We start from the raw sequence: 23,781 nt of genomic DNA on the forward strand, positions 1-23,781 counted from the left end.
ATCATAATCACCCTCATGATCCTAATCCTCTTCATGATTCTAACATGTCAGTGCAAGATGTTCATGAACCCTCGACATGCATAATGGGTTCTTCCACTTTGGTGCAATCCGATCCACTTCAAGATCTCATTATTTCTCTCATATCATATCCACCTCATAATGGACTCGCGTCTTCTTCCCAAAGAAAAGAGTATCCTACAAGTCAAGATATTCATAAAGGCAAAGGAGTAGACCTTCATGAGAAAGAACCCCTCCATATCAAAGAAGATCTTAAGGGTCATGTCTACACAACTCACTCTCAAGACATTGGTACCCCTACTAAATCCAACATCCCTCCATCAAAATCCAAACATATCCGTTCCCCATCATCCCTTTTATCCATCTTAGGTCCTTATATCCCTTCATCCTCTATGCAAGGTCAACAAAGGCACACATCCTTGAGTAAATTTCATCAATCCAAAAGAAGTCCATTTCATTCATATCCATCCATGCATTCCTCTCCCCCTCCAAGCAATTTGGATGTCAAGTATAAACGTCATAAGTCTAGCAATCGACATGTCAAAACAAAGAACAATATGATCTATAAAGAAAAAGAAAATCCAAAAGGCCACAAAGGCCCAATGAGAAAAATAAAGCAAAGTCAAAATATATATGGGTTCCTAAATCCCTTGTGCAAGCAATGCACTCCAAGGAATCACAAAAGTATGAAAAATCAAAAAACATGTGGATCCCTAAGTGGCTCCTTGAAGCACAAAATCCCAAAGAAACATCACAATTGGCATCCAAAGTTGCTATTCCTCCATCCAAACCTTCCAAGTCTATTCCTCCACCACCTTCTTCATCCATTTTGGGCCCTTATGTCCCAAAATACATAGCCTTTCCTTCATCAAAATCTCAATATCCAAAATACATTTGTCCTCCATCATTCCATCACCCCTCAAGGTGTGTGCCAATGTCGATCTTGCCTTAATTTCCATCCACTGAAGCGCAATTCTTCCAATACCCTATCCATTATCCAATTCATATTTTCCATCCTTCGATCCCTTTGATCTGATCATTTGCATAAATTTTTGCCTTAGTTTCATCTCTTTTTCCATGTCCTTATCCTACCAACGTCTTTGAGCATACTTTTAACAGTCATGGTCCATTTTTTTTCAAGGCTACTATCCAAACAAAAAGATGCTTGCGTCCTTCTTCCATCCTCTATCATGTGTCCATCTTCTATTGAAAAAGCTCAAAAATACAAAAAAATCAAAAATGTGAAAAAAAAAATACAAAAGAAAAAAAGTAAAGCAAAAATAATTCGTCCATTGTTGAAAACCTAGCAAACAGGCGCCTTGGGCAAGTACCATGATGAAAACCTGGCAAACAGGCATCATGCGTAATCTATGAACTTCTTTCACACCGTACTTGGGGGCAGATTTCCTCCTTCATATCCTATTGCCCTTCATTATCCTATCAAACCCCTGTCATTACCCTTCATATCCTATTGTCCCTCATGTCCATTTCCTCTTTCCACCTTTGATCTTGACAAGGCTGAGGATCATCATGAGCATCATGCATCTTGTTTGCAGCTTTTAGTCTATCATAGCTTTTGGTCTTTATCCATTTGCTTATTATAACCTTTCATCCATATTCCCTGTCTTATTGCAACTTTCTGCCACTATCCCGTATCCTATCCCGACCTTCAATCCATGTCCCTTATCCATTCTTGGTCTTGCTTATCCTATCCATATCTTATCACTATCCATACACTCTTTTTCATTCCTTGATCTTGATCTGACATAAGGACGTGAAATTTAAACATGGTTTCAAAAACCTCTTGACATGTCCCTCATGCCATGTTCCTGTTGTACATTGTCATATCCAGTCTATCGTCCCATCACGCAATAGCCCTTGAAAATTGCATCTGTGTTGTCTCCATAATAAAAGGCCTTTGTCTTCCCTCTATTCACCTATCATATTCCTTGCCTTGCTAGACACTGGGGGCAAAATCTTAAAAATCAAATAATGTTTGAAAAAAATCATAAAAATTTAAAAATGTCGTGAAAAAATCTCATAAAAATTTAAAAATGTCGTGAAAAAATCTCATAAAAATTTAAAAATGTCCTGAAAAAATCTCATAAAAATTGAAAAATGTCCTGAAATAAATTAAAAAAATTGAAAAATGTCCTGAAATAAATCAAAAAAAATTGAAAAATGACCTAAAAAAAATCCCTAAAAAAGTCATATAAAGTCTTGAAAAAAATGAACAAAAAAATTTTCAAAACATTAAAATCCAAAACCAAGCATTTTGCAATAAATATTCTCTTGGTGCATAGACAGATCGCTGAGTATACATCCAACGACACGCAATCGCGCATTGTGCTTTAATGAAATCATGCGTAAACAGATGAACTTTTTCAATCAAACCAGACATTCAAACTGATCAAAATTGTCTTATCAATCGAACGTTACCATTAATATCATTTGTCCTTGTCTCCACTATCATGGGTCTTATACAGGGTGTGGTATACTCGAAACCAGACTGTGTCCTGTCTTAGACGGGGTACCGCATGTCCTGAAACCAGACAACATGATCGTCCTATCAGCACTTTCAACTTTTGACAACGAAGATCAAGGTGTTTGTTTGATTTGTTGGAATTTGTGCATCTTATCTTTTTACTAATTTATCTTGGCTTCGATCATGTTCCTATGTTGCTTGATGATGTCACTGAGTGATTTAGAGTGACCGGGATGGATCATGGTCCCTTTCTTTTTTTTGTGATTGTTGTTTATCTATGATGTGTCTGTCTTTTGCAAAAAGGGTTGCATTTCAGCTCTGGCCTTCAATGCCATGATGCTATGCATCCGTTTTGCTACATAAAAATAAAGGTTCTCACCTACAAAGTGCATTACTGAAAGCAAGTTTTTCCTTCATCTCTAACTGTCCTCTATCTAATTTTTGCTCACTAACATTTCTTCCGTCAGTATTGGCAGTCCGTTTGATCCTATCATGTTCTATCATTTTTTATCGATCAATTGGCCTATTTTCCGCATGTTTCCGGCCAATTCCTCGAGGGGGCATGCATATGTCATTGTGATTGTCTGGGGCATTTTCATTATTGTTCTTTGAAACAACGCTTAAAATCGCATTGTCTCAAAGAGGGGCAAAATGTAGACACCTAGAAATGGTCAACGCTTGCGAAGTCATACTTTAACATTTGCGCATTGCCTCATTTTAGGTTTTTGCATCGCATTAACATTTCTCCTATGATTCGCACTTGGTCTTTATCATTTGCAAGTATTGAGTCTTTCTTCTGCATTCTTCCTTCATCTCGCCTTCGAATTTGGTCTTGTTGACAACAATTTCCAGTCATGATTTTAATCGATCTTATCTTATTGCATCAATCTGTGTGCTCATTTGTCATCATTTTGGACATTGTCAATCCTAATTAGGGTATTGTCTTCTTATCAATCTTGTCATCTAGCGACCGATTTATCATCAATCCTTATCATTTTCAATCTTGTCATTTTAACGATCGATTTGTCACCGATCGTTATCATGTTCGATCTTGTCATTTTGCGATCGATTTGTCATCGATCGTGGTTATTTTCAATATTGTCGTTTTGCAATCTATTTTTGTCATCGATTCTTGTCCTCTTGTCAATCTTGTCATTTTGCGATCGATTTGACATCGATCGTTGTTTGTCTCAATTATGTCAATTTGGATCAATTTGTCATTGTTCCTCGTCAATTGGCGCATTTTTTCAATCAAATCATTTATCAACACTGGTCATTTATCAATTCAAAATCATGATCGATATCAATTATCTTCAATCAAGACCTAATTGTCATTCTCGCATTGCTAATTCGTCTCCTAGGGTTTTATGATTTAATCATTTAACCTTGTGTGTCATTTCTTCCTCTAGGATTAATAAATTGTTTATTTATCCTAAGTCTTCTCATCGCAATTAAATGTTCATTTAATTGGCTAATTATTCCTCTTTTTGTGAATTAATTAATAAATGACAAATTATTAATTAATTTACCTATTTCCTAATTTTCCCTCTTTTTCTAATTTTCTAATTTTCTAAATTCTTAATTTCATTTCCTCCTATTTCTCTCCTAAATTCATGGGAATGACATAGAAATTTGTCATAATTTGTCATAATTGACAATCAATCAATTCTTGACATAGAAGTTTGTCATAATTTGTCATAAATCATCAATCAACAAATTTTGCATAGAAAGTGCATAATTTGTCATAATTTGTCATAATTGACATAATTGATTTGCAATTTCCATTTGAATCTCTTCATGCTAATTTGATCATTTCTCCAATTTGTCTATAAATTGGATGAATTTCTTCAATCAAAGCCCTTGATTCTTGATCGCTAATCAGATTATCGAATTTCTAATCAATCACGCTTTGAGTACTTTTGAGAAATTTTCTTATCTACTTGCTTTCAATTAGGTTTATGCACTTGAAGGTGAGATCTACAACAAAACTATTTGGAGAAGAAAGAAGAACAATGGAGCCGCATGAAGGGAACATCTGGTTTGCATAATCTTTTTGAATGTTTTATCTTTATGTCTCTATTGAATGTGTTTAGGATAGATCATTGCAATTTGCTTTTGTGATTGAGCTAATGATTAGTATGTTTATATTGTTTGTGATGATTTCCTATTTCCTAACGTACAGGAACTATGAACAAACTGGTGACTTTCATAAAAAATTTAAGGAGGGGAAAAAGAAGAAGAGACCCTCTGATTTAGATTTAGACAAATCCTCTCAAGATGACAATGAAGCATTTGTTGTAGCCTTGGTAATGCATGCACCAGAAGATGTGTGGTTGATAGATTCAAGTGCAAATTTTCACATGACCTCACATTAGGGTTGGTTTTAAAAGTATGAATAATATGATGGTAAGATTATGTATCTCAATGATGAGTCTCATCTGAAGATTTTTAGTCATGGAAGAGTCAAGATTATATTTCCTGATGGTAGAGTGAAGGGGATTGATGGTGTAATGTACATCTCAGGTTTGACATGAAATATTCTCTCTGTAAGTAAGTTGAGTGATGTGGGTGTGCAGGTTGTTTTCTTGTAAGGAGGATGCAAGATTACTAGAGGTTTTGTGATTCTTGCTACAAGTGTTCAGATTGACACCTTTTATAATTTGGATGCGTGCATGATACAATCTAATAGTGCTTTTATAGAGTTCAAGAAGAAGGCTCTAGATTCTTCATCCTTATTGTCAGATAAAGTTGTTAATAGAACTGTTGCTTATACATCTAATGGTCATGTTTATAGGTACCTAAGGGTGCCAATTTTTGAGGTATTATCAGTGATCCTTTTGTAGGATTTATGTGTTTTATTTTTTATCTTGACATTATGTGTGTTGTATCTAACACTGATTGTCCCCACACACTTTGAACTCAACTTTGGGAGATCCATTGAGACCCTCACATCTCTTCATTTATATAGGATCTTTCTGTAGAATATATCAATCCCTGTGCAAATGTAGATTTAATAGCCTTTAATGATAATACATTAGAGTATTTTGACTATTTTGTAGGTCTTGCATGTTCTGATGGTTTAAAGGTTTGTCTCCTAGTCCCTACTCCTCACATTGAGACCTATTGTCCATATTTTTTTGTTCTTGGTCATCTTGGCATCACCACATCCTTGTTCCCTATTTTTTTAGTACAATCAAATATCCACTTCTTCCACACACAACTACTTGGGATTCATATCTTACAAACATGTCATCCTTATTTATGGATTCTTAAATTATACATTTAGAGGAGAACTTTGAGGACATTCATCTCCTCTTTGCTGACAACCAAATCATCATTATTGTCCCACCATTATCACAATATTTGCATCTTGTTGTAGATTAATCTTTTTATGCTTAAATTGATTAACATCTCATTCTGAAATGTGGATATTTGAGAATTTTTTCAAGGCATGCATCATTTTGATTTGCATTTCTTATTCATCTAGCTTATAGAAATGTCTTCTTTATTAACTAGTAGATATATTTCTTCCTAAGGTAAGAAATGTTGTTTGCAAGTAGTGGATCGTGTTTTGTCTTCAAGCTTTCATCCTCGACATAGAAGATACTTCTTTATGGGAGGGATTCATATCCTCATTTTCTCTTTCTTATGGGGGGGTTGACACTAATTATACTTTTGTGATATAAGTAGTCTTTAGGGAGGTCATATTGAGTTCTCCTATTTTTCTCTTTTTTGGAGAGGAATTTGTTTCCATGTGATTTTCTCCTTTTGTATGGTTATGAAAGATTTATTTTTTTTTACTTGGGTACATCATCAAGCCTTGTTGTTGAGACCCATCCATGCATCCATTATTGCATCTGTCATTAAATTTTTATTTTCCCCCTAAGTTGATCTTAAGGGGCGCATTGGAGTAATATATAACACCCTTATAAATTAATTAATCATTAATTAATTACTTAGGTCTTCTATTACTTTAACCACTTAAGATAAACTTAGTTTTTTTCTATATTTAGATTGAGATCATTATAGTTCATGTTGTCTCATAGCATAGAATGACAACACTTGTCACAATCTACCTTAATCCTCACCCAGTGTTTCATCTAGGATTTCATCTTTATGTTTTTATAAGAATTCATTGTAACCATTATAATCTATCCAAGTAATCTTGTTTTATTCAATCAATCAATATAATCATATCAAACATTATTTTCTAGATCAATCTCTCTCTCAAGGTTGTTTAGCATAGAATCATTACCTTTTCTCTCTAGATGTGATAGGCGTTTTGATTGCAAGTGGATTTTGGGAGCTTTGGGGTTCACTATCTGTGTAACCTAGAAATATTTCAAGAATGAACCTGCAAGATTTTGTTAGTTTCACAATAATATAAACCTACAGGAAACTCCAAATTACCAATGAAACAAATTAAAAGACAAATACTTGAAACAGTAAACCTCCACTTGTTGTCTCATTGTGTCCTATCATCTTTGATCTTGTTGCAGATGTTGCTCTCAGATTGCATTGGTTGTAGCTTCCAAGATGACAAATGATGAATGGACTCTTGATAATTGGATGTTATATGCAAAGCTAAATGATTGTGCAAAGATAAATATGCAATTATATGAAAGATTAAACTAAAAGCCAAAGGCACATTGTAAATTGCTAAAATGACTGAATGCTCAAAACTCACGTGAATGCAAGGTAACTAATAGATCCAAAATGCTAAGGAAATGCTCTTTTTATAGATTTTCATGAGAATATTTCCATGTGGAAGAGATCAATGATTGAGATTGAATCATGGAAGATTGATGGCTATGATGGATTAGTTGGAATGCGAGAGAAAAAGGGGGAAGATGTTCCTCCTACACATGTAGGATAGAGGAAAAGGTGGAAGTCGAAGTGCCAAGATGCTCACCTTGACTGCAGATGAAGACTCCAAGAATATAGGATGGTTGGAGGAGATTTAGGAAATTTGGGACAAGTGGAAGTTTACTAGGTTGATATGGACACAACCTCCTCCAAAGATGTAGGAGTGATGGAGAGATTATAGGGAAGTTGAAAAATAAGTGTACGTACACATTCTTTTAACTTGAAAATAGAAGTTGGAGTTTAATATTGCATAAAATGAGTTGGCAAGATTGAGTGATGTGGAGATGAAGTGAGGTGGAAAAGGAGATTAAATAATTATAGATTTATTTAATTGTTGAAGACTTTAGAAAATTTGATAATGGATGATTAAATAATTAATATTTAATAAGATTGATATGGAAGAAAGACTAAATGAATTAGAAATTAAACTTTTCAATTTAATTATTTAATAGAAGAATAATCATTAAATAAATAAAAAATATTTATTTAATTAATCATAGCCATTTTTGAGTGTATACATTTTGCCGCTCTTTGAAATAATTTTGGAACAACATTATTTTAAATAAAAATCAAGTCTCAATCTTTGATGCCCTTGACGTTTGATAAAATGCCAATAGCATGCCCCCTTGTGAGATTGATTGTGAAATTTTGAGAAAAATAGTTGAGTGATTAATCTCACAATAAAATGATGAAAAGTTTGGATTAAAAAGCCCTTAGCAAGACAAAATTATTTTGAAAATAAAAATGCCCCTCTCCTTTTAAAAATTAATTACCCCGCATTAGATCAAAAAGGCAATTATATAAAATAAGGATAGGCCCATATGCACATCATTTGCATTGTTGTCTTTTGGAGAGTGAAAGTAGGAGTTCCCTCTTGGAGATTGGTTGAGTGTTCCTAGTTGTTAGGATGGTGGTCCCATACATGAGTCATCGTTTCAAGCGAGTGCAGAGATATTAGAGACCGATTGTGTATGAACCCTTGATAGGTACCCTAGACTTGACCTTGTGTTTTGATTTGTACGATTTTTTCAAAAAAAAATCCGCATACTAGAGTATCGTAATTTTTTTTTGATTTATTCCTCTCGTTTTAGCGCTTTTGTTTGGTTTTTTAGTGCATTTACCTTGTTTGCTAGCGCTTTTATTTTTTTCACCCATTTGTGCAAAGTATTCACACTTTTGCTAATTGTTTTCATGCATTTATTGAAATTGCACATTTGTTATGTGTTTTCATGCATTTTTCAGATTTGATAGCACGTTTACTTTGTTTTTCTCATACACCTAAAGTTGTCACGCATTCATTGTTAGCAATAACAATGAAGGAAGACTGAGAGGGGGGGTGAATCAATCTTCACTGGATCCTCTAACTTTACTACAAAAACAAATCTGATAAACTATAGCAATAGTTAAGATAAGAAAATTGATAACACAACACACAACACCAATAATTTGACATGGAAAACCCAGCTAAGGGAAAAACCATGGAGGGAACCTACCCATGGTAAGATAATACTCTGCAGTAGTATGTGAAATATTACAATGGGAAATGTATAGGTATTCAAGCGCACTGCCTAGAGCTCACTACTCAAAAGCTAATGACTGAGAAGGCTACAAACCTCAGGGAAGTCTCACTAACTTACAACAAAATTCAGACTACAATCTGAAAGAAGTGAACTGAAAGAATAAGATCTCCAAATGCTTGATTACAGTTCTGGTTAAGCACAACTATCTGCTCAGCAACACAAATCTCTCCTCAATCACAACACTGAAGGATAAATAACTTGTTCACACATACACCACTCTTTGATAATGTAGACACAAAATCGACACCAAAATTACATGACAATGTCACCTATTTATACAATTCATCAACCTTGACAACAATATTGGCTAACCCTTAATTAAAAACTTACACGACATGATACAAAGATCGACCACTTGATGCAGAGGCCTCCTTACACCTAAGGAAAAGTCCAAAAGGTTAGGGTATGACCCTTAATATGACAAAAATGACCCTGCAAGGAAGGACTCCACATCTTAAGGTTTTGAACTACTCTCCACTACTCAAGCCTAACACCTACTCAAGATGAGTAAATGGCTTCAACTTCTCAAACATGTCTCACCGATAACTCCTGCTCTTAGGGGCTTTGGAACTGTTCCATTCATGACTACTAAGGACATTTCCAAGCATTGGTTTAGGGTTTTGTCTTCAAATCCATATACCTCCTTTGGAAACCTCCCCCCTGGGCTAGTAGCCCTCCTAGACCAGTATTTTGCCTTTAACTCCAAAATACTAAATACAACTTGGAAAAATATTTACCATTCTAGATACCCTTTACGGATTTACACTCCTCCCCAAAATGGGTTGGCAAGATCTGCAACCTAAGGGTCTGAACCCCTTAGAAGCCTAGAGACCTAATTAGGGAGATTAGGCCTAATTTACAAAGCAACCCCCATTACCGATATCCCAACTAAAAAACCAACTTTATGAACATGTGGGTAATGTTTAATAACCTCTAATTATAGGGTTGCATTCTTGGAATCCACTGCTATCAGATTTTATGATGACAGTCCTAAATTTTCTTAAGGTAGTCACATAGAGATGCCTACCTAGTTTTGATTGTTTCTCCTCACAACCAAGACTCCCCTACAAAAATGAATGAAAATCCTAAAATACATAGGCAAATCCTGCACTCCACCAAAGGAAGAAACTTCTAGTTGACTAGAATGCAAGATATGGCCATTTTTGGCTAAAACCCTAGCCAAACCCTTACTTTCCAAGTTACAATCAAAAAAATGGAGGGTTCTCACTACACAAAAAAAATAAAAACCTCAGACCACCATGAAATAAAAGATAATTCATTCCTCCATCTACTCCATGAATTATTTTCTCAAGTTCAAGCCGGTCAAGGACGTACAACCTTTGTAAACTCAAAATTTTTAGGAAAACTCAAATTTTTTAGTATTTTATTGCTTTCAAACTTCAATCCAAAATCACACCAACCTTGGGAATAATGTACACAAGGATTATAGACCTCTCCAATGGTTTCCAACCAAATTTGGAAGAGGTTGGAGCCATTGAGGCTTACATCAACCGCATTTTAAAAAGTTGCACTTTTAAACGTTGCATTTTTGCATAAAAAGTTGTCAAACTCTCTAAGGTTGGGATCCACACACTTGGATCAACCAAAAACCCCTAAAACATTATAAAAACCTATCAAACACAAAACTAGACATTCTACTACCCCTATTGACCACATTGTCCTAATTAGCTTATCAAATTGCCTAATTAGTGACATGGGTTGACATGGTGGGGTCTTTATCGAATACATGAAACTTGCATAAACATAAGACACTAAGACAACCACTTTGATCCTATTCTTCATCCTCAGAGCCATGATTTTCTTGTTGATGAGGTGCTCCTGCACCATACTCCTCAGGAGAAGATATCTCAAGCCCATTTGAGATCAGAGTTTGGAGATTTGCACCATGGTTGGAAATTTGTTTATCTGTCATCCAAACTGCCTTAGAGTCTAGTTTGTCCTGATAAGCCACTAAATACTCAATGTACTCCTTGTTCCTTGTCCTCTTTTTGATTCTAGTGTATATAACCTTTCTCAACTTTGGTGAATCATGCCTTAGAATATCCTTGTCTGTTGCAACCGGTATTGGTTCTTCTTCTTCATTACCATAACCTTTGAAAAGTGTAAGATCACACACATTGAAAATGGGTGACAATCCAAGATCAGGAGGAAGTTGGATTTCATAAGCATTTTGCCCACATTTCTTCAAAATATGACATGGTCCAATCTTCCTCTACATGAGCTTGGTTTATTAGCCTTTTGGGAGTCTCTCCTTTTTCAAATTTACCCATACCAAGTCCCCAACACTAAATTGCATATCCATCTTTTTCTTATCAGTATAAGCCATGTACTTCACTGTAGATTGTTGGAGATGAGACTTCACTTGGTCATGTACCTCCTTTATGGTTGATGCAAAAGCTTCACCATCTGCAATAATGGACTCTTCTTTAGCTAACTTCCTCAACTCTAACACATCTCCTGGGTGGATGCCATACACAATTTGGAAAGGAGACTTCCCAGTACTCCTATTTATGGTGTCATTGTATGAAAACTTTGCCTATGACAGTATGTTGTCCCATTTCTCTCCATGTTGTCTTATCAAACATATTAATAGGTTCCCCAAGGACTTATTGACAACTTCAGTTTGTCCATCCATTTTGGGATGGTAGGCTGATGAGTGATGAATACTAAGAGGGGGGGTGAATTAATATGCCAAAAATCTCTGCACTTAAACACTTTGCAAGACTAACAGTAAACCAGTAAAATAGTCTAGCAGACAAACTGGTTAACACACATGCAAACCAAATAGCTAATAATGCATTCACCCACAAAAGCAAAAACACCATAACACAAGAGATTTTGACATGGAAACCCAAATGGGAAAAACCACGGTGAGATGGAACTCACAAGTAACTATCTGTAGAATAGGAACCAGACCGGTTAAGGTCAGACCGGTTAAGGTCTTACAATGTTCTTTACCAAAACAGATCCTGTTAGGAATCTCAATCTCTATTAGGAGATAAGTCCAATTAAAGACTACCTTGCTAGAGGATTTTAGATCCACAGATGTGAACCACCTTGTTAGAGGATTTTCAAAAGGCTTTTGGGCCTACCTGATTAAGGGCTACAAACTTGTCAAAGATGTGAGTAATCAACAAGTGTTTGATCTAGCTAATAGCATAGACTACTCAGTTAGATCCTTGATAGCTCGTTCCTCATGCATTCCAGCATTACTTCAGTCTTCTACAAATTCCTATTCTCTCCAACTCCTCAACCACCTTAAACCTTAGCAACAACATAAACTTTCACTACAGCCACATCAACAACCTAAAACCCGAGACATGATGTCCTTATAAAGGAATCTGGTTTCATGTCAGTCCAATAGGATTACATTACAATTTCCTAGGTAAAATGAACCTGGACATACTTGGTAACATGACACAAAAAGCACCATTAAAGTGTCGGCACCGTCAAACAATCGGTGGATGGTAACTCATCATAGAGTATTACCAGTTCATACAATATATCAGTTGTCGGTTTGTCAAAAATGAAGACTGGTAAAAATGTGTTATGCCGCTTTAATTCCTCGTACCACTTGGGGTCCATGAACCGCTTGGAGTCAGCATGTCACTTCAGACCGGGAAACACATTCTGCAAAACACCAATAGTCTAAAGACTATAATACAACATTCTGGTTGGAACAAATACCGGTTGTGCTCTAACTCATACATATAAAGGGGATCTCAATGCAAGTGTATGTCCATCAATGACAATCACAACATAACCATCAAAAATGCCAACAATGAGAAAGCTAGGTTAGTTCCCAACTTCTTCCAAAGGGTCCTCCAAAAGTGACCTATGAACTTCACATCCCTTTCTAAAACTATGTTTAGTGGCAATCCATGTATCCGGACTATCTCTTTGAAAACAATTTTAAGCATCACAAGAGGTTTTGCATGGCAAGAAATGAGCCATTTTGCTAAATCTGTCTACCACTACAAAAACACTGTCAAATCCTCTCCTTGTCCTAGGTAGACCCAACACAAAATCCATACTTATGCTTTCCCATGGTCTAGAAGGAATGGGTAAAGGCTGGTACAAACCTGCATTGGTGGATTTCCCTTTGGCTTTCTAATAGATTACACATGTCTTCACAAACTTCCTTACATCTGCATGTAACTTAGGCTAGTAGTAATGTCTTTCCACAAGGTCAAGGGTCTTGTCAAGACCAAATGACCTTCCATTTCTCCATAATGTTTCTCCCTAATGATATTTAATCTCACTGAACACTTAGGAATGGATAATTATCCACCCTTGAATAGAAATCCCTCTTGGATCAAAAACTCAAAAAATTCAACATGATACCACTCGCCAAAAGACTCACATACCTTGTATATCTCTCCAAAATCTTCATTAGCATCATACATATTCTTCAAGGAGTCAATGCCAACACTTTCCATCTTGATTTGGTTGATGGTTAGGACCCTCCTGCTCAAGGCATCAACAACTTTATTCTTAACCCCCTTTTTGTGCTTGAGGTTGAAGGTGAAAGCTTGTAGAGTTTCTAACCACTTCATGTGCAAGTGGTTTAACTTCTCTTGGCTGTTTATGAATCTTAGAGCCTGATTATCAGTAAAAACTATGAACTCCTTAAGCAATAAATAGTTCCTCCACTTCTTCAATGACTGAACTAAAGCATACATCTCCAAGTCATAGGATGAGTATCTCCTCTTGGCATCATTTATTTTTTCACTAAAAATGGCAATTGGCCTTCCTTCCTGACTGAGCACTGCCCCAATAGCCATGTAGCTTGCATAAAATTCCACCCGAAATATCTTGTTGAAGTCTAGTAGGGAAAGGACTAGTTGTTCTTCTACTTTCTTCTTCAATGTTTTGAATGAGTCATTTGCCTCCTTGGTCCAACTAAACCTACACTTTTGTCCTCCTTTTATGGTGTCAAGCATAGGTGCACAAACATGACTAAATCCTGTTATAAACTTCCTATAAAAAGTTGCTAAACCATGGAAAATCCAAACCTCATTCATGGTTTTAAGTGTTGGCCAAGACAATATATCACTTACCTTCTCTTGGTCCATTTTCAACTCACCTTGTGAGATTACAAATCCTAATTAGATGATCTCCTCCTGCATGAACAAACACTTATCCAAATTTATCATTAGTTTCTCTACATGTATCCTTTTGAGGACCATATCTATATGTTTGAGGTTCTCTTCCCTAATGTGGCTAAAGATCAAAATATCATCAAGGTATACTACCACAAACTTTCCTATGAACTCCACAAAGACCTCATTCATCAACCTCATAAAGGTACGAGGGGTGTTGGACAGCCCAAATGGCATGACTTTCCATTTATAAAACCCCTCATTGGTTTTGAAAGTTGTTTTCCATTCATCCCCTGGCCTTATTCTAATATGATGGTATCCACTTTTTAGATCCATTTTGCTGAAATATTTAGCACTCCCCAAGCAATCAAGTAAATCCTTTATCCTACGGATTGGGAACCTATACCTTATAGTTATCTTGTTAATGGCCCTTGAGTCTGTGCATAGCCTCCAAGTGCCTTCTTTCTTGGTTGCAAGGACTACCGGTACTGCACATGGGCTTAAGATTTTGCCAATTAGTCTCGATTATAGAAACTCCTCAATTTGTCTTGCCATCTCTGCATTCTGATCTGGAGTAAGTTTGTATGCTGCTTCATTTGGTAAGGTAGATCCAGGGATCAGATCTATGACTGATGTCTCTCACTGGTGGTAGGGATCTTGGAATTCCCTTAGAGATGATGCCTTTGTACTTGTCAAGTAACTGTCTGACTGTAGGGTCTATGTTCCTCTATCCTTCTTCTTTCCCTTCTGCAAACTACTCCTTTGTCATCTTGGACTTAGGAAAGAGGGCATAGCAAATTGCATCCTTCTCTGGAATCTCCTTCGTGAACTACTTTCCTTCTACCAACAATACTTTGGCATATTTTACCTTCTGTTCTATCTCACTCTCCATTAGGGGTAAAATCTCTATCACCTTACCATCTTTGGTGATTGAATAGGTGTTTCTAACCCCATCATGGTAAGCCTTCAAATCAAACTATCGTGGTCTTCCAAATAAGAGATGACATGCATCCATCTTGGCTATATCAAATAGCAACATATCCTTGTATGATCCAATCTGAAACTCTACCCAAGCCTTCTCTTCTACCATTGCTTGTTGACCTTGGGTGAGCCATGAGACCTAATAGGGGTAAGGATGTGGCAATCTTCTCAACTTAAGCTTCTCTACCATTTCAAGAGACACAAAAGTTTTAGTAGACCTAGAGTCTATCAAGACCTTGCATACCTTTCCTCTTGCCTTGCAAGTAGTTTTGAAAAGATACTTTCTTTGTGGGGGCTCCTTATCAGGTACCTTCATGGTGGTTACTTCTCTCCTCATTATCGAAGCCTCTCCTCCTTCAGGGTAGCCATAGCTATTAGGAGCATTAACACTTTGATAGGTGTTTGTAGTTGCCACACTTTGGCAATCATATTCCTACACCAAATTGCTCCTCCTTTCTCCCATGGAGCTTGTATCCTTCTCTGGACACCTATTGGCCATGTGCCCTCTTGGTTATAGTTGTAGAATCTAGGGGGTCCTCTACCTTGGGATCTTCAGCTAGAGAATGGTCTTTTGCCCCTAAAGTTCCCTCTTTGATTGTAGCCTCCTCCTTGATTATAATTGCTCTCTCCTCTGGTGCCATCTTGGCTAGACTAACCTTGGTATCCAAAACCATTTCCTCTACCTCTAAAAGGGCCTCTTCCCCCTCTTTGATGTCTCCCTTTGCCTTTACCATTTTGTTCTTGTCTCCTCTTTAGCTTTTCCTCCATCTTAAGTGCTAATTGAAAGCATTTTTGGACTGTCTCCGTGGTGTGGAGATTCAAATCTTCTTGGATGGTAAATCTCAGTCCATTGAGATATCTCACCACCTTCTCATCTTCACTCTCCTTTACCTTGGTCTTCACACACAACCTCATGAACTCCTCTATGTAGGAACTAACGTCCATCTCCTTATGCTTCAAGTTTTGTCTTCTCTTATGCAATTGGAAATTATAGTCCATTGGAACATAGGCTTCCTTCACCAAAGCCATCATCTTCTTCCAAGTAGAAAATTATATTTTCCCCTCTTTCACCCTCTCATCATGGATGAAAGTCCACCAAGTTAGTACAACCCCTTTCATTTTGGATTGGGCCATCTTCACCCTTTGGTGCTCTAGTATGTCTTCACTCTCAAAGAAATTGTCCAATGAGTCTATCCACTTCATCATGGTATCTGGTTCCATGTTACCGACAAACACTGGTAGATCCAATTTCACATCCATAGTTCTTCTCTCCATGGACTTGAGGACACTCATCAAGGGTCTCTGGTCTGCAGGAACCTCTTGTTCTTCATGCCTAGGGATCTCCTTTTTATCCCATTCTTCAACACTTCTAAAGTCTCTTTCTCCCCTCTCCACTTTGTCCTTCATCCCTGACTGCTCCACTCTGTGCCATATGCTTCTTCACCAAGACAACCAACTCTGTATTGGTCATTCTTGATGGGATTTTTTGGGATCCCTCTTCCTCTGACATCTTGTCTTCTTCACCTATCCAAAGAACACTCCTATGCTCTGATACCACTTGATGCAGAGGTCTCCTTACACCTAAGGACAAGTCCAAAAGGTTAGGCTCTGACCCTTCAAATGACAAAAATGACCCTACAGGGAACGACTCCACATCTTAAGGTTTTGAACTACTCTCCACTACTCAAGCCTAGCACCTACTCAAGATGAGTAATTGGCTTCAACTTCTCAAACATGCCTCATCGATAACCCCTGGTGTTAGGGGATTTGGAATTAGTCCATTCATGACTAATAAGGATTGTTACAAGCATTGGTTTAGGGTTTTGTCTTCAAATCCTTATACCTCCTTTGGAAACCTCCCCCTAGGCTAGTAGCCCTCCTAAGCCAGTATTTTGCCTTTAACTCCAAAATACTGAACACAAACTAGAAAAATATTTACCATTCCAAATACCCTTTATGGAGTTACACTCCTCCCCAAATTGGGTTGGCAAGATCTACAACCTAAGGGTCTGAACCCCTTAGAATCCTATAGACCTAATTAGGGCGATTAGGCCAAATTTAAAAAGAAACCCCTATTACCAGTATCCCAAATTCAAAACCAACTTTATGAGCATGTGTGTAATGTTTAATAGCCTCTAATTCCAAGCTTACACACCTGGAATCCACCGCTATCATATTTTATGATGACTGTCCTAAATTTGCTTAAGGTAGTCACATAGAGATGCCTAGCTAGTTTTGCTTCTTTCTCCTCACAAACAAGTCTCTCCTTCAAAAAAACATGAAAATCCAAAAATACATAGTCCAATCCTACACTCCACCAAAGGAAGAAACTTCTAGTTGACTAGAATGCAAGATATGGCCATTTTTTCCTAAAACCCTAGCGAAACCCTTACTTTCTGGGTTGCAGTCAAAAAAATGGAGGGTTCTCACTACACAGAAACAATCAAAACCTCAGACCACCACCAAATCAAATATAATTCATTCCTCCATCTACTCCATGAATTATTTTGTCAAGTTCAAGCCGATCAAGGACATGCAACCTCTGTAAACTCAGAATTTCTAGGAAAACTCAAATATTTCAGTATTTTATTGCTTTCAAAATTCAATCCAAAATCAAACCAGCCTTGGGAATCATTTCCAAAAGGATTATAGACCTCTCCAATGGTTTCCAAATGAATTTGGAAGAGGTTGGAGCCATTGATAGGCTTACATCAACCGTATTTTGAAAAGTTGCATTTTTGCATAAAAAGTTGTCAAACTCTCTAAGGTTGGGATCCACACACTTGGATCAACCAAACATCCCTAAAACATTCTAAAAACCTATAAAACACAAAAACAAACATTCTACTACCCCTATTGACCACATTTTCCTAATTGGATTATCAAATTGTCTAATTAGTGACATGGGTTTACATGGTGGGGTCTTTATTGAATACATGAAACTTTCATAAACACAAGACACTAAGACAACCACTATGATCCTAGTCTACATCCTCAAGGCCATGATTTTCTTGTTGATGAGGTATTGTTGCACCACCATTGCACCAATATAATGATTTAGATGACATAACATGAACCTAAATTAAATTCCCAAATGCTCAACTCCACTATAAATCACGCCAAGATCAACCGCAACATGCTACACCACCAGGAAAACCACGTACCATGAAAATCATCACCAATTTAGAAAAACACCTAAAACTCATAAAACAATCAATGTGGATCGATAAAACAAATAGTACACAATTAAGAAACATCAGCAAGCACATTAAAATCATTAGCAACGACTACACCAACACCACTTATCAAATCTTCATCTATCAACATCTGAAACTCAGGAATACACAAACAACAATAAATGTCTTGAAGAAAGATAACTTGTGGAGAACCAAATAATGAACCATCTGAAATGAAGATACACAAGACCATCCCAAATAATATCCCAAAATATCAACTCAAGATCTGATCACACCAGAAAATACTGGAGGAAATACTAAACTCTACAAGATAGTGATTAGCAAAACAAAACTGCAAAACCAGATCATAATATCTTCCCAATCAGCAAACACCGGATAAAATCACAAGAATATGTTGACATCAATGACAAAAACATATCTTAGCAATAGCAATGACCAACAATATCCAACAATATCCCCCTTGGCATTGATGTCAACATATGAATGTGAAAAATAGTCAATGCAAAGAAAGAAGATATCTCCAGCAAACTCCAGCAAAATCCCCCTAAGATCAAGATATATAAAGTAGTTTTTCACATGATCTCTCTCCCCCTTTGATATCAATGCCAAAGATCTCAAAATAGATAACCTAACTCATGATTGTCTCCCCCTTTGAGACACACAACCAAGCCAATAGACTACTCCACCAGAGGAGTAGCACCATCTCATCAATCCAGATAAAAGATAAGGCTCCGAGGTCTACTAGATTGATGCAACTCAATTCATCTAGTTTTCATTAGGAGGGGTAGATACCCTTAAATTTTCTCTCAAATAGACAAATGTATCTGTAGGAAAAGGCTTAGTGAAAATATTAGTTATTTGTCTCTTTGTAGATACATACTCCAGCTTCACTTTCTATTCGTTGACTTGCTCTCTCAAGTAATGATATTTGATTGACACGTGCTTAGTCTCTGAATGTTGCACCAGATTCTTTTACATTTTAATAGGACTATAATTATCACAGTAAATGATAGTAGGCTCATCATAGATAATTCTGATATCTTTCAATATTTGCTTCATCCAAACTACCTGAGTGCAATTACTAGCAACAACAATGTACTCAGTTTCAACAGTAGATAAGGACACTGAATCTTGTTTCTTACTAGCTCATGAAACTAATTTCTTTCCCAAAAAGAATTTTCCACTGGTAGTGCTCTTCTGGTCATCAACATCACTAGCCCAATCTTTGCAAAACTAACACTATCATAAATCAGTTTCTTCACTTGTATTCTACAAACATGAGTCCAAAGATATGACAAAACAATCACTAATTCTTCTCTATATTTTGAATACTTTGATCTTTGTAATAAGATTAATGAGAAAAGGGGTATTTGGATTATCATGACTGTATTTCCATGATTACCATATTTATTTGTTCTTTGGAAGCTTTATTCATGGCTATTAACCTTACTGTGTGTGAAAAGTGGAATAAGTATCTATAAGTTGTAAGACACAACACTTCAATTAAGTCATTACATGTATGGTTAGACAGATATAAGCATGAATAATAAAACCATAACAAATTGACCAATTGCCTTCTAAAAGATGCGAGTATAGATTTGCTCTCAGATTTGTATAAGCAATACCAGTGACTAGACTACACCAAGACGAAGGATTTAATCTATATGAGAATGATATTAAGCTAAATGGATGCAAGATGGATGCAAGATTAAACTATATGAATTCAAGTAATCATAATTGAACTAAATATATAAAAAGATAAACTAAGATGCAACAATCTCAAAAAAGAAAGCACAATATCTTTTATGACTCCAGAGCAAAAACTGTATAATAAATATAAATCTCCAAGGTGTTTTGAATGAGAGATGAAGGCTAAATTTATAGAGAATCAAAAGAGAGACCAATGGTCAAGATCAATTAGAAAAAAGCGGTTGAGATTATTCAAGAAAAAACACAATTTAGGATAATTGAAATAATTGAGAAATCAGATTCAGTTAACCTTGAGATAGATTCCAATTATAGTTTGATTGAAATACATTCAGACTATAAGTCTGAGTTTGCATTGGAGATAAAATTCAATTAATTCCATGCAATTGCGATAAAAATAGGTGATTCCATGCAATTTCTTTAATTTATTCAAGAAAAGAGTATTTTCAATGCAGCTGAACTTCTTTTATCAAAAGCTTTGAGTTCCAATTTTAGAGAATGATTAATAATTCAATTAATAATTTTTCTGATTTCAAGTTATCTCAATTTAGAAGAAAAAATAATATCTCGAGTTTGATTTCTCTTTCAATTCAATTATTTTATTTTTAATTTAACTCTTGCTTTTCATATTGATTCCTCTTTTGTAATAAATTAACTCATTTTTTATGATTAAATGGCAAATTTATTAATTAATTAAATATGCTAGGATATTTAATAAATTAAATAGGATAATTGATCAAAATGATTTACTTGGAATGATTTAATTAATTAAATAAATATTTAATTAATATAGAATAATTCACTTGCCATGTGACATTTAATGATTGAAGAATTAATTAATTGTGTGCTCAAAGTTGATTTAATTGCCTTTGGTTAGGACCTTGGTGATGTTGTCGATATTAGGGGACCATGGTTTAGATGACCAATTTTAGGGTATTACATTTTCCCCTCTTTGAATTAATGTGTGAGCAACACATTGGTTCACATAATAGTTGATGTCTAGGAGATACTAGTTCTAAACTTGATTGATCACGAACCAAATAAAGAGCGAGGTGTTTAGCTTGTTTTGAAGTGATGAAATTGAACAAAGTTGATTAAAGTGATATCGATCCCGAACTCGATTGAACTAGGACCGATGAAGAGAAAAGATATCGAACTTGATTGAACTAGACACAGTGAGCGAAGATAAAACCGATCTTGAACTTGATGGATCAAGATACGATGAGCGAAGATAAACTGTCCATCTTGATTCAATGCAATGAAACTGAACACCTGCTTAGATTGAGCGTGTGAACAAAGATACTCTTTAAACCCTTGATTGAGTTTAAACGAATAATCAGCTTGATGAAAAGCGATGAGACTGATTAACATTAAGAGACTGGTTCAGATGAAGACAATATCAGCTTGATTTGAAGTGATGAAACCGATATGCTCCTAGCGATAAGAATTTGTTTGATTTTTTTTAGTTGAAAAGATTTTTGCTCGACTTTTGATGAAGATTTGAAATTTTTCTTGACATTGAAGATGTGAGGTCATGAGGTCATGAGTATGCCCCCTTGGGAGAAAAATTGAAAGACAGTGAGGGTACATGATTTTAGGAAATTGTTGGCGATGATAATTATTTGAGCACGAATAAATGATTGAGCCAGAGGATCATTTAAAGATTTAGCGTTTATTAATGAGAAATTGAGCGCAAATTGAAGAAAACAATGAGCATGTTGAAAGCGCTAAGTGGTCTTTGTTGTGCAAAATTGACTAGGATAATGATCTTGTATTTCGATTTCGATCCCAAAAATGGAATCAGGACAGGAAAATTAGCTAAGGGTACAATTTTTCATGTCCATCAGAGCAACTTGAAAAATTAGGGTTTTGGCTATATAAGGGGTCCAAGTGTCTTTTTCAATTCATTTTAACCTCTCCAAGTTTGACTATTTGAAAATCCTTCTATGAAGAAAAATGGCCATTCCGATCCAGGAGCATTGATAAGAGCACCATAGACATCATAATTGACCGTGGAACTATGAGCCAACGGTAAATAATCAATGTTATGCCTGGACATTTCATCAATTTTGAATTTTGGTTGAATTTTTTGCTTTTTAATGTCGTCCAAGACTAGTCAATATCATTTTGTTGTGCGAGACGATACTGTCTCTCGTATGACACACTATCCTTGTGTGGTTTTTCGTATTAGGCCATATGTTTTGTTGTCTGGGGTCATCCCATGTATCGTATGAGAGTTTGCTTGAGAGCCCATTTTATTGTGCAAGTGCATGTCTTTTGTCGTATGGGAGTATTTTGTCCTATGGGAGTCTTTATCATGCTATATGAATTCCTAACTCATACGAGTTTCTACTTACTCTGTGAAATGTCGTATGGAAAACAGTGAGCATTTTTAAGGGTCAAAACATGGAAATTTAATTTGGCATTTGGTGTATTTGGATTTGTGTGATGTTTAACATGTTGTATAACATAATTTCAATGACTTGTCGATGCTCTGTTGTTTGATTCTTGCAGGTTTGACTACCACATATCTTGTTTTGGTGTGTCTATCCTCCTACGATGAGGCTAGTCCATGAGCTATCAGTTATAGATAGAGCACATATTGATTTGTGTGGCTTTACTCACCTTTTACAGATGCTTGATATTCGTGTGAATCACAGGATTCTTACTACACTTGTTGAGTGGTTCCATTCTGAGAATAACATGTTGGCATTTTTTATGTTTATGTTGTGATTGTCATTGATGGATACACACTTGCATTGAGATCCTCTTTATATGTATAAGTTAGAGCACAACCGGTATTTGTTCCAACCAATATGTTGAATTATAGTCTTTAGACTATTGATGTTTTGCAGAATGTGTTTGAAGCGACATGTTGACCCCAAGCGGTTTGTGGATCCCAAGTGGTACGAAGGACCAAAGTAGCATAACACATTTTTACCAGTCTTCATTTTTGTTAAACCAGCAATCGGCATTTTGTATGAACCGGTAATACTCTGTGATGAGTTACCAACCAGCATTTTGTGATGAGTTACCATCCACCGATTGTTTGATGGTGTCGACACATTAACAGTGCTTTTTGTGTCATGGTACCAAGTATGTCCAGGTTCATTGAACCTAGGAAATTGTAATGTAATCCTATTGGACTGACATGAAATCAGATTCCTTTATAAGGACATCATGTCTAGGGTTTTAAAGAGTTGACGAGGTCGCAGCAAAATTTTATATTGTTGCTAGGGTTTAAGGTGGTTGAGGAGTTGGAAAGAATATGAATGTGTAGAAGACTGAAGTAATGCAGGAGTGCATTAAGAATGAGCTATCAAGGATCTAACCGAGAATTTTGTGCTATTAGATAGATCAAACACTTGTTGATTACTCACATCTTTGACAAGTCTATAGCCCTTAACCGGGTAGGCCCAAAAGCCTTTTTGTAAATCCTCTAACAAGGTGGTTCACATCTGTGGATCTAAAATCCTCTAGCAAGGTAGTCTTTAATTGGACTTATCTCCTAACAAAGATTGAGATTCCTAATAGGATCTATTCTGGTAAAGAACATTGTAAGACCTTAACCAGTCTGACCTTAACCGGTCTGGTTCCTATTCTACAGATAGTGACTTGTGCATTCCATCTCACCGTGGTTTTTCCCATTTGGGTTTCCACGTCAAAATCTATGGTGTTATGGTGTTTGTACTTATGTGGGTGAATGCATTATTAGCTGTTTGGTTTGCATGTTTGTTAACTGGTTTGTTTGTTAAACTGTTTTACCGGTTTACTGTTAGTGTTGCAAAGTGTTTAAATGCAAAGATTTTTGGAATACTAATTCC

Source organism: Cryptomeria japonica, chromosome 10, assembly GCF_030272615.1.
Source record: "Cryptomeria japonica chromosome 10, Sugi_1.0, whole genome shotgun sequence".
Lineage (NCBI taxonomy): Eukaryota > Viridiplantae > Streptophyta > Pinopsida > Cupressales > Cupressaceae > Cryptomeria > Cryptomeria japonica.